Raw genomic sequence first — 13,641 nt, 5'->3', positions numbered from 1 at the left:
CCTACATCATGATCATATATCCGGAGAACGACCTCATGTTGCCAGCCTCCTGCATTTTGAAAGGTTTGTTAGCTTCGAAGCTAAGTAAGAGTAGATGAAATATAAAAGAAATGACACGATACAAGGCCAAGATGAAAGCTTACAATACTCCTTGCCGTATGATATGACAAGTGGCTCTCCGCTGTCCAAATGAGATGACGGCCATCCCATTTCTCCGCCCACTCAACCGCCTGCACAAGCTGACGCCGCCTCCTCCTCACTGTGGCCCTCTTGGGCGCCTCTTCCTCTTCCTCCATCACCTTTATAACTCCTGTGTGAATCACGAGAGCCAAGAGAGGGTCAAAGTCCACCTCTATGGGGTCTCGCCCCAAAGTAAAAGGTATATTCTCTGCAAAAAGAAGCGAACGAAGGCATTTAGAGGCCGTTTTCAGGCCGCTTTAGGCCATTTTTCAAGCTGTTCTTTCGCTATTCCCGAGCAAGTTAACAAGAATGATAAATTCACGTTCCTACGTGTCTAATTTAAGCTTAGTCACAGCTACAAGTCGAAATTTAGGCAGCATTTCGTTACTATAGCTAAATCCCATGCAAAAAAATGTCCAAGAAGACCAGTCACAAACTGAAATTCCGACATGATAGAAAGTTTAACCATTATCCAAGGGATCCAAAGCATCAAGTTTTATGAAAAACCGACTAGTATGAGGTCACGTTCGACCCTTTTGAAGAGCTTTAGCAAATATCGTCTTATTTTGGTCTCAAATCGTCAATAGTCAACAAAAATTCGAAATGGATACATGGTTATGCTCCTAGCATGTTCAATTACACATTTCTAATGTCAATTTCAATGGGCAAAATCATTTGGCACAAAGCCCCCAAATTTTCGAATATTTTGGGTATGAAACCCTAATTTTCCACCCTAATTCAAGCTACAAATGCAAATTAAATCAAAGATAAGATACATACCTGGATTAGTCATGATTTATGGCGAGTTTTGATGAAATTTGGTTGAGATTTTCGCGTTTTTCGTGGTGAAGAAGATGAAGTATATGTGTTTTGGAATGAGTAGAAACTCGCATTAAGCTTCTATTTTACTCAGGCATAGGCGAGCTTGAGAGAAAACGCGGCATATGCTACACCCTTTTCCCCTTAAATCTGTTGTGTCTCTTCCCAACATGGTTCACAACAACTCTTGATCTCAAGTCGTTATAAGTTCGTTATTGGAGGGCCCAGGCCCCTCATTTTCCCACTTTTGGATATTTCCTCTAATACTTAGAGTATATTTACTTCGCATATTTCCTTCGGGTGTATTTCTTCGCCCAGTTGGTCTACATTTTTCCCAGCAAGTTGCAACATTATATTCCCCAGCGAGAGTTGATTGCTACTATACAACCCATGTATTTCTCGACCAAAGTTCGATATGCTGGAGACGACGCAAGCAAATTCTTTAGGCGGTGCCCATAATGTTCCTACCTTTTTTCTCCAGCAGTGCCCATAACGTCCTGCTATTTAGAAAGTTGATTTTTGTTCGTTTTCGGCGGTTTCACATAAAGTTCTGTCGCAGCTTTTTCAAAAAAATTGTTCCGGGCGGTGCCCATAACGTTCTTGCCTTCTTCTCCAGCAGTTCCCATAACATCCTGCTATTTACAAAGTTGATTATTTTCTTTTCGGTGGTCCCACAAAAAGTCCTGTCGTAGCTTTTTCAAGCAAAATTGTTCTTGGCGGTTCCCATAACGTTCTTGCCATATTCTTTATTGTTCCTCGGTGGTGCCTATAAAGCTCTGTCTTTCTCCCGGCGGTTTCTTCTAACGTTCTGCTGTCGACATTAGATGTTTCGTCCCCACCAAGTTCCATTTCACCTACACCTCAGGTATGGTTTCTTCTTATGGCTGTCGAGCTTTCCCACGTAATCTAATGGACTTTAAATGAATCTCCCTGATAGTCGACTGACTCTAAAATATTCTCGATAACAGGTCTTTGGCTCAGGCCCCTTGAGCCGCCTCGCGTCACCATAGTCTTCAGGTTGTAATCTTTGAATTACCTGAGGGCTATATTTTGACTTTTGCCTGGTTCAAGTCTCAGTCAAAATGGGGGCTCTGTAAGGTTCAAGTTTTCTGTTTTGAAGAAATAAAAGTGTAGTTCACTTACGAACCTTTGAATAATATACTATATCACTTGGGATATTTTTAAGTTTGGAGTAATGAAAGTAAAGGCAAAGAATAATAAACTAAGGCATACGGTTTTACTAAAACAGCTATATGGTTGGGTATCCTGCGGGTGGTACAGCTCGTCGTAGAGTCATGTACATGTACTTAGACTAGGACTTTGCACTGCGTGGTAAAGTCGTGTCCTATTATAGTTTGTTGTCTAGTTAGTGAGCTTGGAGTTGGTCATCTTAGCGTGACACTGGGTTCCCGAAACTAGTAAAGATACTGCGGTGTCAAAAGTATAGCTAAAGTGGATATCTAGCCTGAACTAAATTATTACCATTCTATCTTTTGAATATTTTACTTTTAAGCATGCAGCACGTTGGTTAACGTGATTTGGTAATCATATTTTGTTACTTATGTTTTATAACATTTCAATTTACTTTGATATATTATTTGCATCTGTAACATTTATATCATGTGATATGGCTGGGAGAACGTCAACTTACTCCCCACTGATTGTGGCTGTTATGTTTATTACATTACAGGTGTTAGCTTTGATGGGGATTTCTGTGTGAGCTAGCGAGTAGTTTGCAAATCCTACTCTGTTCTTTCTGCTTTCTTTTATGGTTTTAGTCTTGAACACTTTTGGAGGTTTTCTTTATTTTCGCCCTTTTATAAAAGTGGCATTTGTTTAGACTTAACCATTTAATTCTATCCTTGAGAATTTTATAAATTCTCAATTTATAACAGTTAGAACTTTTATGTTTGTGTATTTAATCCCATTCGACAGTGTTTCCGCCACTGTTTTGCACTATATTTTATAGGGTATTACCTCGTTTCTACACCTTCCTCCAACCACCCAGTGATAATTGGGACGCATGTTTATCACGCGGAGCGATTTATGATATTTCGTAAGTTCGTCAACAAGTGATAGCTCAAACAGTCGAGTCAACCTCATGATCGTCATCTACGCGCCGATACGGTCATTTTGACAATAATTAGAGTACATTTGGAGTCCGGGTGAAAAACCGTTTCCATTTTCTAAAACCGTCTTAAGCCGAGTCGGAATGTTCTAGAATATTCCAGAGTTTTGTTTTGTGTGGATTTTGCGCAAGGCGAAATCAGGTTAGGGTAGAGTTGTGTAAGGTTAACTAGCTCTAGATAGTCTGTTGGTCAGGTCGTCAGGGTACAATATAAAGCTGTAAATGAAATAACGACAATAATAATAAGACAAAGAATTTTGTACGTGGAAAACCCTTGAATGGGAAAAAACCACGAGCACCAAGCCAGGAGAGGATTTCACTATGTAATTTGGGAGAATAATTGTATGACAATAACAATGTTTATATTTCTCTATGTATTGCGTATGCTCTTTCTTGTGTGTGAATGAGATGCCTCCAATATCTTCAAAGTATTCTTTATATAGGCCTCTTCCCTGAACGGCTGCTTGATACGTTATTAAACTCAGATTATTCTCCATTATTACCAGTAATAATTGCCAATTATTTCTCCCTTAATTACTGCATTTACTGCGAAATCTTCACACTTAATGCTGCGTATATAATTCCTTTATAACACGCGTATATGGTCTAATATCGTCCTGATATTTCGACCGTTGTCCTCTCCATGGCTTGGCGCCTATCTTCGTGTGCCCTGATAGCCTGACATCCTGACAGCCTGGCAGTCAGGTTTAGATGAGATACTTATCAGGAAGGTCTGCGGATTTCCAGGCCTAACAATTGCCCCTTATCTCCTTATTTGCAGTGTGCCAGGACGAAAAAATGAGGAGATAACTTTATTTTTAGGAAGATTACCCAACGGTTATGTTTTGCCCAGTCAATTTCCTGTAACGGCTATTTTACTGCAGTTGATGACGCGTGTTATATTTACTGCAACTTCCTTAATGATCATCCACTTCCTTTGCGGCTGAAACCCTAATATTCTTTATTATAAATACTTGCGTGTTTCATTAAGTTGAATTCACCAAAGCAATTTCTTCTTATTTTCTCTCTTTAATAATCTTTCTCTTCAGTTCTCTTAATTACCAACTTCTTCAATCTCTAATCAATTCTCCATAATCTTTCAAATAATGGCTGCAAAAAAGAAGTCTACCAGGGCAGTGGTTCCTGCAACCCCTCCTCCTCAGAATCCTGAGGAAATTTCTTCTGAAAATTTGCCTACTTCTTCTGCTGCTCCATCTCCCACAATCAATAAGCCGAGTGATTATCCATTGGAGATGATCTCAATATTCTATGGTGATTTTCAATTCAAGCCTACGAAGGCTTTAAATGAGGATCAGTCTCCTGCAAACCGTTTGAAACCTTAGTTTGAGAAGATTTTGAAGGATAAGGGGATCATCCTTGCTGATGCTGAAGTCTGGATCCCTGAGAATTCTCCCATCAGGGCCGACTGGGCTTGTCCTGGTTGGTTCTGTATTCATGACTGGGCTTTCAGGGCAGGCTATAAGCTTCCTTTTTCTCCTCTTATGGTTGAGGTTATTAAGGAGATCGGTGTTCCATCTTATCAGTTAATGCCAATGGTGTGGAAGGTTGTATGTTCCATTGAGAATCTTTGTAAAAAACACAATATTTCTTTTTCTCTTGACGATTTGAAGGTTTGTTATGCTGTTAAAACAAATAGTCCTGGCCGTATAAGTTTTAAAGTCAGGGCGTCTACTACTCCTCTTTTGAGTAACTTGGACAGCGGCCATGATAAGGGCTGGGCTGCTGGGTACATGTTTGTCAGGACCAATTCTGTGGGTCCTGACTTGGCGTATTTAAATCATGAGGCCTGCGTTGCTGGTGAGTCTTTCAGTTTCTTTCTTTGCCCTGCATGTTTTATTTGTTAGTGAAAAATAAAATGAAAATTATAATAAATTATACCTCTTATGTGTGCAGTTGATGATTGGGTTACTGAAACTGAGTATCCCATTCCCAATATTTCTACTTTCCTTGCTATTCCTCCTTTGGAGAGGTCTTAGCCTCTCTGTTGTGGGGTTGGTCACCTTCCTCGCTATTTGAAGGCTGACGGTGCTGCCAGGGCAGCTAAACCTTCTGGGTATGTTAGTGCTACTACCTCAGGCAGTAAGTCTAGTCTTAGTCTTTCTTTTCTTTTCACTTTGGCTTCCTGATAAGATTTGGCTTAAATTGCTAATATAGTATTTCGTGTCGTAGCCACCAGGTCATCTATTCGTCTTGCCAGGTTTGGTATGGCTGACCTTTCTGCCAGGCTGGCTAAGATCAAGGAGGAAGGTTCCCAGGGAAGCGGGGATGCTGAGCCTGTTATTGATTTGACTGAACATTCTGATGCTGCCAAGGTCTCTGTTGCGCCTGTTGTCTCTGCTGCCCCTGCTGAAACGAGTTCAGCAGCCCAAAAAAGGAAAATTAAAGATGTTGATGTTTTTGCCCCGGTCAGGGATGTGAGAGCAAGGGTGGACAATGTGGAGGCTGCTAGGGTGAAGATCAGGGACTACGCTGCTTCTAAATCAGATGTCATGCTCACCCTTGACCTTGTTGAGACTGCTACTCAGGCAGTTGCTTTGGTGGATCATTCAATCAGCCTCTTGGCTGGTGCCTTGGCTGCCTTAAGGGAGGTAGGTTGGAACAATTTTTATATGTGTTTTGTTTTGGTAGTTTCTATTATTAGGGTAAATTACTCATACTTTTCTCTCTGTTTTTGATCATGGTGCTGCGACCTGTCTCCATAATGCCTATCAGGCTACTTCTTTGGTAGCCAAGATTGATCTGATGAGATCAGATTATGATAGGCTAAAGTCTGAGCTGGATTTTGCACGAGCTGACCTGGCTGCTAAAGCTGCTGACTTAGTGAGGGTGCAGGCTGAGAGAGATGCTGCTAAGACTGAGGCAGTTTCGAGCAAGCGACTGTTGCAGGAGGCCTTGGACAGAAATGAGGAGCTCACCCAAGAGAGGGATGATTTGGAGTTTAAGCTGGATGATGCTTCTCTTTAATTCTATATCAAGGGAAGGGCGGCTGCTATGTCGGAGCCTGTCGAGGCCAGGGCGAAAAGGAACCCTGAAGCTGAGATGGCTTTCGCTGCTTCAAAGTATCCTGACCTGCATAACATGGAAAATGAACAGGAGGTCGACTCTCCAGGGGAGCAGGATGTTGATGCTGATCCGGCTAAGAGCAGGGAGCAGGGTGTTGATGCTGGTGCTCTTTCTAAGGAGAAGCAGTAATATATTTTTTCAGTTGGTATTTTGGCCCATCCAGGGGGGATGTCCCTGGACAAACAATATTTTTATTTTCCTGTCTTGGGTCATGGAGACAATCCCTGGCCTTTATGAATATTTTGGTACCTTTGCCCCAGGAGGTGAAGGTTTTTATTAATATAGGCATGGTGGCCTTTTTTTGGCTGGTTTTGCTTTTGACTTTTGCTTGGCTTGCGAGTTTCATCCTGTTGGGCCTGTCAAACATTTTGTTTGAATAACCTGCACATCATTTTCGTTTTGTTTTATTCATGAGTAATTCAACCAAGTATAGTTTTTTGCTATAATGGTTGAAGGTGTGGGAAAACCGGCCTGTCAGGAGGGCTTATGTCCCCTGCCTAGCTGAAGGGCTTGGTATTCGGCCTGTCAAGAGGGCATTTTAGACTAAGTGTTTGGGAGAGAACACCCTTACACCTGTCCTGCTGCGTCCAGCCGGTTGTAATCCATGGCGAGAAACCTAGTCGGTCGGCAATTATTTCATGCTCGATTGGTCCCGACTCTTTCTCGTATCCGTGGCGGTTACCAACTCGTCAGGCACAGTTAAGTGCAGAATTTTTGTTTCAGAATTATATATAGTAGAGTACCCCTCAATCCTGAATATTTATGCATATAATCTTTTATTATGTATAATTGTTCAGGATTCAAAAAGTAAAAAGATAGGTTAGTTGAACAGATATAAAATACAGACAAGGCATGTAAAACATATAGTTTATCACATAGCACGTTAGTGATGTGACCATAATTTGAGCATATTTAGTCCCCGAATTAGCCTTGTTCCCATGCTTTTTAGTGCATATTTGGGTCATTTATTGTCTTTAGTCATTTGTTTTGCATATTCTTTGAGGTTTTGATCCCTTGGTAGGAAAGGAGTGCAAACCTTGCATTTTCATGGCAAAATGGAGCTAAATTGGTTGAATTCAATCACCAAGCATCAAAGAGAAGACAAGACTAGAAGGCCTTTGTACATACTATAGTAGATGGGCAATGATGAGAAAAGATCCTTGCATCCCCGAGGAAATCCTCAAGGATTTTATGAAGAGAAAGGAAGAAGCTGATAGGGAATCCGAGCGGATTAACCACAATCCGCCCGTCCAACACATGCAATCTGAGCATCTTCCTCAGCTGGACGCCCGTCCACAACCACCACAAACCGCCCGTCCACCCCGCGAATCTGCTCATCTAAAACACCCACAATCCGCCCGTCCCGTGCCCTAGACGCTCAGATTGTGTGACAGCTAAATCCGTCTTCTACTTGCTCAAATGAAGGATGCGCATATTTTTCAAAGACTGGCGAAAAGGAGACCGGAGTCTCTCTTGAGACCGGCGATTCCTCAAGGACTTAATCGTCATTTAAGCCCTTAGTAAACCCTAATTTATATACCTAATCCCCACTATAAATACCCCATTAGTCTAATTAGATTATCATCATGTTCTTTTTAGCAATCTCTAGTGTAGTTTATATCAATCAAATCTCTCTTTAATCTTGTAATCAACTTTTCATCAAGTCTTAATACAAATCTCATTTCCTTAATCTCTTTTTTGTTCATCTTTTATTTTGGGTAATTAAAGATTATTTGGGTTATTATTGGCATGATTAACAACCTTCCAATCAATCATCAAGTACTTCTATTATTCTTTGCTTTATTATTGGAATCATTAGTAGGTATAATTTTCTTAATCCCTTTTTAATTATTGTTAATTATCTTCATTTATTCATCATGTTTTACTTTGTTGGTATGATTGACAACCTTGCTAGCATGTTCAACATGATAATGAGTGAGTAGTTTCCTTAGCTAGGGTTAATAGGTAATTAGGGGAAACCAACATGGGGGATGATTCATGCTTAAATTAATATTTTTTCATAGTTTATTTGCTTGCTTGTTGTGATCTCAACTTATGCACATGTTATGTTTGATGAAATGCGAGCCTATGAATCCTTGCATTTTTTACCCATCACCTATCTTTTCAATGAGACTTGTAAGACATAAACCAACTCGAGTCTCATTAGACCATGCATATAGTTGAGTAGGGAAGATTAAGTCGACTTGTAGGTGTTGTAGAATCTAATCGATTCGGCTCCGGGACCCAAACTTTCCTAGGATTGTAAGATATAAACCAACTCGATCCATCACAACAATAATTGCCTGCTTATAATTTGAGAATATGTTTGTATGATCAATTCCCATGAACCCCCTTTGACCCTATGACACCCTAATGCCTTTTATCAATTGTTTACATCCCTTTTTAATCATCTTGCTTGTTTACTTTTATTGCTATTTAGTTTAGTGATCTTCTACTTCAAATCCCAAATTGTGACACCTCTAGACACCACGAGTTTCAATTAAAAATCTCATCTCAATTCCCGTCCCTTGGGATCCGACCTTTACTTGCCTCTTTACTAATTGTAGAGTTGCTTGTGTAATTATAAATTATGTTTTGGTCTAGGTGCTCCTAACCGACAAGTACCGAAAACTAAACCTCCAAGTGAGTCCGACCAAAAATGGCGTCGTTGCCGGGGACGGTGTTAATTTGATTTAGATTTTCTTAAATTGTTATTAGTTGTGTCTTTCTTTGCCTTGGGGAAGTAAAACTCCTCAAGGTTTGTTCTAATTATTTTCGAGTTGTTTAATATTTTGCTTGTCTAGAAGATCACAAGGTAACTTGTTACCCTTTGATCACAACATTGAAAGGACTTTGACAAACAATAGAAGACTTGCTAGGAGAACTTTGAGAGGTATTGGTGAGGTTGTAGATATTCAACCAAACGCTATTGAGTTCATCAACCCTTTTGCAAGAGAAGGTGAGGAGAACCCAACACAAAATCCAACACAAAATCAACCCACAATGCCTAAATTTTCATCACATTCCTTACCAACCGAGGAGAACCTACCCAATGGTACTCCCACAGCACAACACTTAACCGGAAATTTCATTGCCAAATCCGCATTTATCCAATTAGTCGAAAGAAGCCAATTTGGGGGGATGCCTAGTGAAGCCCCTCACTCTCACATGGAGACTTTTTGTGACTATTGTGATGCGATTTCTCAAACCGGTGTAACTCAAGACCAAATTCGATGGGTCTTATTTCCTTTTTCTCTAATTGGCACCGCAAAACAATGGTTGAGAGGCCTTGATAAGGCTACTCTCGGAATTGACTCTTGGAAGAAATTGGCTCTAGCTTTCTACAAAAAGTTCTACCCACCGGAAAAGACTAACATGCTAAGAGCTCAAATTACGGGCTTTAAGCAAAGAGATGAAGAATCCTTGTATGAAGAATGGGCGCGATTCAAAGGAATTTGTCGCTCATGTCCTCATCATGGACTTAGCGAGTGGTTCTTGGTACAACAATTTTGGAACGGTCTTTATGAAGACTCAAGAAATATTCTCAACATGGGATCAAATGGAATGTTCACCGAAGTTGACGACAATCAAACTTCGAACAAGATTGAGGAAATGGCGGTCCATAATTCACACTATAGTAGACCTCGCAAGGCTACTAGAGGAGGAACACATGAAGTGGACTATATTACTCAATTGGGTGCTCAACTTAGTGCTCTCATTGATACCATCAACTTGAAGTTCGAAAAAGCTATGGCTAGACTTGAAGAAGCCTCAAAATCACCAAAGCAACATGTTAATGCCATGACGGCATCTTCATCAATCCCAAGTGGGATATGTGAGAATTGTGGAACTTTGGGACATGACCAAAGTGAATGTAGGGGAACAAATGAACAAGTTAATGCTTTTCAAGCATACAAAAGTGGTACCCCTTATTCAAATTATTACAATGAAAACACCAAATTCCACCCAAATCTCTCATACAAAAGCCAAAATGTTCAAAACTCTCAACCAACATACACCCCACCTCCCATGAGAAACCAAAATCAAAGACCCTTTTACAACCAAAACCAAGGTTACCAAAATCAAACTCCATACAATCAACAAAATGATCAAGGTTTTGATGTTCAAAAAGCGGTCCTCCAAATGCAAAAGAATCAACAAGAGTTTTTCACTCAAATGCAAAAGGATAGTCAAGCAAAGGAAATTACCATCAACAACATCCTAGCCCACACCAAAATGTTGGAAACCCAATTGACTCAACTAGCATCTTCAAGCTCACAAAGACAAAAGGGGCAATTACCACCTCAAAGTAATCCCCCGAGACATGAAACGGTTAGTGACATTCACTTGAGGAGTGGTACGAGGTATGAAGCACCAAAGAAGCAAGTTGGGGATGAAGTTGTGAAAGCTAGTGATAAAGAAGAAGTTGTGCAAAACTCCAAGGATGGAGAACCATCAAAAGAAGAAGTTTTAAAGAAAAATGAAGACAAGGCCAAGGAGAAGGAACCCATTGTGATTAGACTTCCTTTTCCAAGTCGTCAAGCTAAGCCCAAATTTGATGACCAACTTGGAAAATTTATGGAGATTGTGAAGAATTTGGAAGTCTCGATTCCTTTCACGGAATTAATCAATCACGTGCCGGCCTATGCAAAGTACATGAAAGACATCCTTACGAAAAAGAAGTCGATCCGGAAGCTTGAGACTATCGCCTTCACTAAGGTGAGTAGTGCAATACTTCAAGGGAGTTCACCTCCAAAACTTAAAGACCCGGGAAGCTTCTCAATACCGTGTACCATTGGCGACACCACGATCAACAAAGCCTTATGTGATCTAGGGGCTAGTGTGAGTGTTATGCCATACTCAGTGAGTAAAAGGTTAGGGATGGGAGAGCTTAAATGCACCAATATCACACTCCAAATGGCCGATAGATCGACGAAGACACCATTAGGGATATGGGAAGATGTTCCCGTAAGAGTTGGGAAATTTTTCATCCCGGTGGACTTTGTCATTGTTGACATGGAAGAAGACTCCAATATTCCAATCATTCTAGGTAGACCTTTCTTACACACCGCGGGTGCGGTGATAGATGTGAAGCATGGAGAGCTCACTCTAGAAGTGGGAGATGAAAGCATAACTTTCAATCTTGACAAGACCATGAGAGCTCCCCGTTTACATGAACCATGTTTTATGGTTGATCATTATAGCCGGAAGGATGATAGGAAGAAGTCGGAATTCCAATGGAAGAAGAAAGTCGATAATGCTCCATTAAAAGAGCAAGGAAATTGTAACAAAGAGAGCTTGAAAAGCTCACCAAAGTCAAGCAATGAAGAAGAGGCCCTCATTGGCCAAAGCAAAAAAGTGGGAGAGTTGTCTCTATCAACTCAAGAGATCTTTAGTGACCAAGTAGAAGAAGTTTGTGGTCTTTGGGACGATGAGTTTGAAGGGATTTTCAATCCCTACATTGGTAATGCTATCGATCAAGACCAACATGAAGGACAACAAGTGCAAAGATCTGTTGAGGATCTTTATCATGACAATGAACAATCTTTTGACTACTTCTTCAAGGTGTTGAGTAACATCAACAACACCTTGGACATGCCCCCATGACATCTCACTAAGGATGAGAGTTTGGCGGAGTCCTCTCCAAACCACCATTTGTAAATATTTCTAACTCCCTAACTAGAAATTTAATTCTTACATTGCATTTTTGTCATTTTTGGATTTTTATGCCTTGATAAAGATATTTATCATTTTTGAGAGAAGTGAGGGAGGGACTAATGATTTTGTTGATGTGTAGTGCTTTAACTTAGTGTGGGGATAGCAATTGCCTAGGCTATCCATGCCTTCATAGTGCCCCTACAATGAAGATCACGGGATTTGAAGAATGAAAATGACACGGGATATACAAGTGCACGGATGGAACTAAATCTGGGTAGACCAGAAGGAATCCGAGCGTCCCTATGGGTAATTTGCTCGTCTTATGGGAATCCGAGCGTCTGTGGAAGAATCTGTCCGTCCAAATGAGCTGCAAAATCAAAAATTTTGGTCTGTTAGAGAATCCGAGCGTCCCAGCTGAGAAGACGCTCCTCTGAAAGAATCCGCTCGTCTTTGCAAGAAGACGCTCGTCTTTTTGCCAGTGCAGATCAAGAAAATTCGCTGTAACAGAATCCGCTCGTCTTTAAGGGAATCCGCTCGTCCTGAATTACAGAAATCCGCTCGTCTTCTCTAAAAGACACTCGTCTTCTCTAAAAGACACTCGTCTTTAGGCGAGATTTCCTGAAGCCAAATTGAGCAGAATCCGAGCGTCCCGATAGGAATCCGCTCGTCTTCCCCCTGCAGTTTTGAAATTTCGGGTGTTTTAAATACCCCTTCCCACATTCATTCATTCATTCAAACATTCAAACACTACCCATAAACCCCAAAACCCTCATCCTCTCCATCACCAAAAACAAAATTTCCTCAACCAAATCCAACAAAATCAAATCCAAACTTCCTTACAACAACAATTAATTACTCTTTTTACAACAATAATCAATCCAAGCACCAAAATCTTCAACCTTTGAGTCGATTTTTGAAATACAAAGGCAAATTCTTTCATCTTAAAATCGATTTGGGTATAATTGGAAATTGAAGATTTTCAATCTTTTCTTGGTATAATCATCAATGGCAAGAACAAAAGGAGCAACAAAGGCACTCAAGGCAAAGGCACTCTCAAAAAGGCAACAATGCCTTCAAGCAAAGAAAGCTTCAATGGCTATGGTGGTTGCTAGTACAAACTTGGAAGTTCAACAACAACAAGATCCTCCCTTGGAAGCAACAACATCAACAACTCCGGAAATTGCTCAATTATCAAACTATCCGGAGGTAATTTTCATTTCTAACTCCCATAGGGATACATTTGCCAAGTATGCTAAGAAAGCCATTCTACCCACCAAATTCATATGTGAAGATACCTTGAACAAATTGGGTGTCCTTGAACAAACAAAGCCTTCTTCGAAGCCATGGGGTTGGGAAAATTGTTTACTACAAGAGAATTGACATACCCCTCCCTTACCTTGGAATTTTTAAGTTCATTGAAAGTGACTAAGGTAGAGACTAGAACATATATCGAGTTTCGCCTTGCCAATGTGAATAGGCGCATCACCTTTGATGTTTTGAGTAAAGCATTAGGTCTTAGTGATACACCTTATTATCACAAGATGCTCGAAAAATATGACCCCGCTCCTCTTTGGGAGGCAATTTCCGGGAAGAAATTTGAGAGCTTTCATGCTTGTCGCGCTCTATTAGTCCACCATCCGAGCATTAGAGTGTGGCACAAGGTCATCAGGAATACTATAATTGCAAGAAAAGACACTAATCACTTTACAAAGCTCGATTGTGTTCTACTTGAGTCGGCCTTAAATGTTGGAAGGGAATTCACTAAGCCTTAC

General features: G+C 40.6%; 1 non-coding gene across 1 annotated transcript; it reads right to left on the bottom strand.

Annotated features, from left to right (window-relative positions):
* Positions 1–9,586: 9,586 nt before the first annotated feature.
* Positions 9,587–9,693, bottom strand: LOC141624274 (small nucleolar RNA R71). Its single transcript, XR_012534081.1, has one exon. It is a non-coding gene; the product is annotated as a small nucleolar RNA R71 (small nucleolar RNA).
* Between the last annotated feature and the right edge of the window lie 3,948 nt (positions 9,694–13,641).

The sequence above is a fragment of the Silene latifolia genome, chromosome X, assembly GCF_048544455.1.
Source record: "Silene latifolia isolate original U9 population chromosome X, ASM4854445v1, whole genome shotgun sequence".
NCBI classification, from domain to species: Eukaryota; Viridiplantae; Streptophyta; class Magnoliopsida; order Caryophyllales; family Caryophyllaceae; genus Silene; species Silene latifolia.
This window is presented reverse-complemented; position numbering and strand designations above follow the sequence as displayed.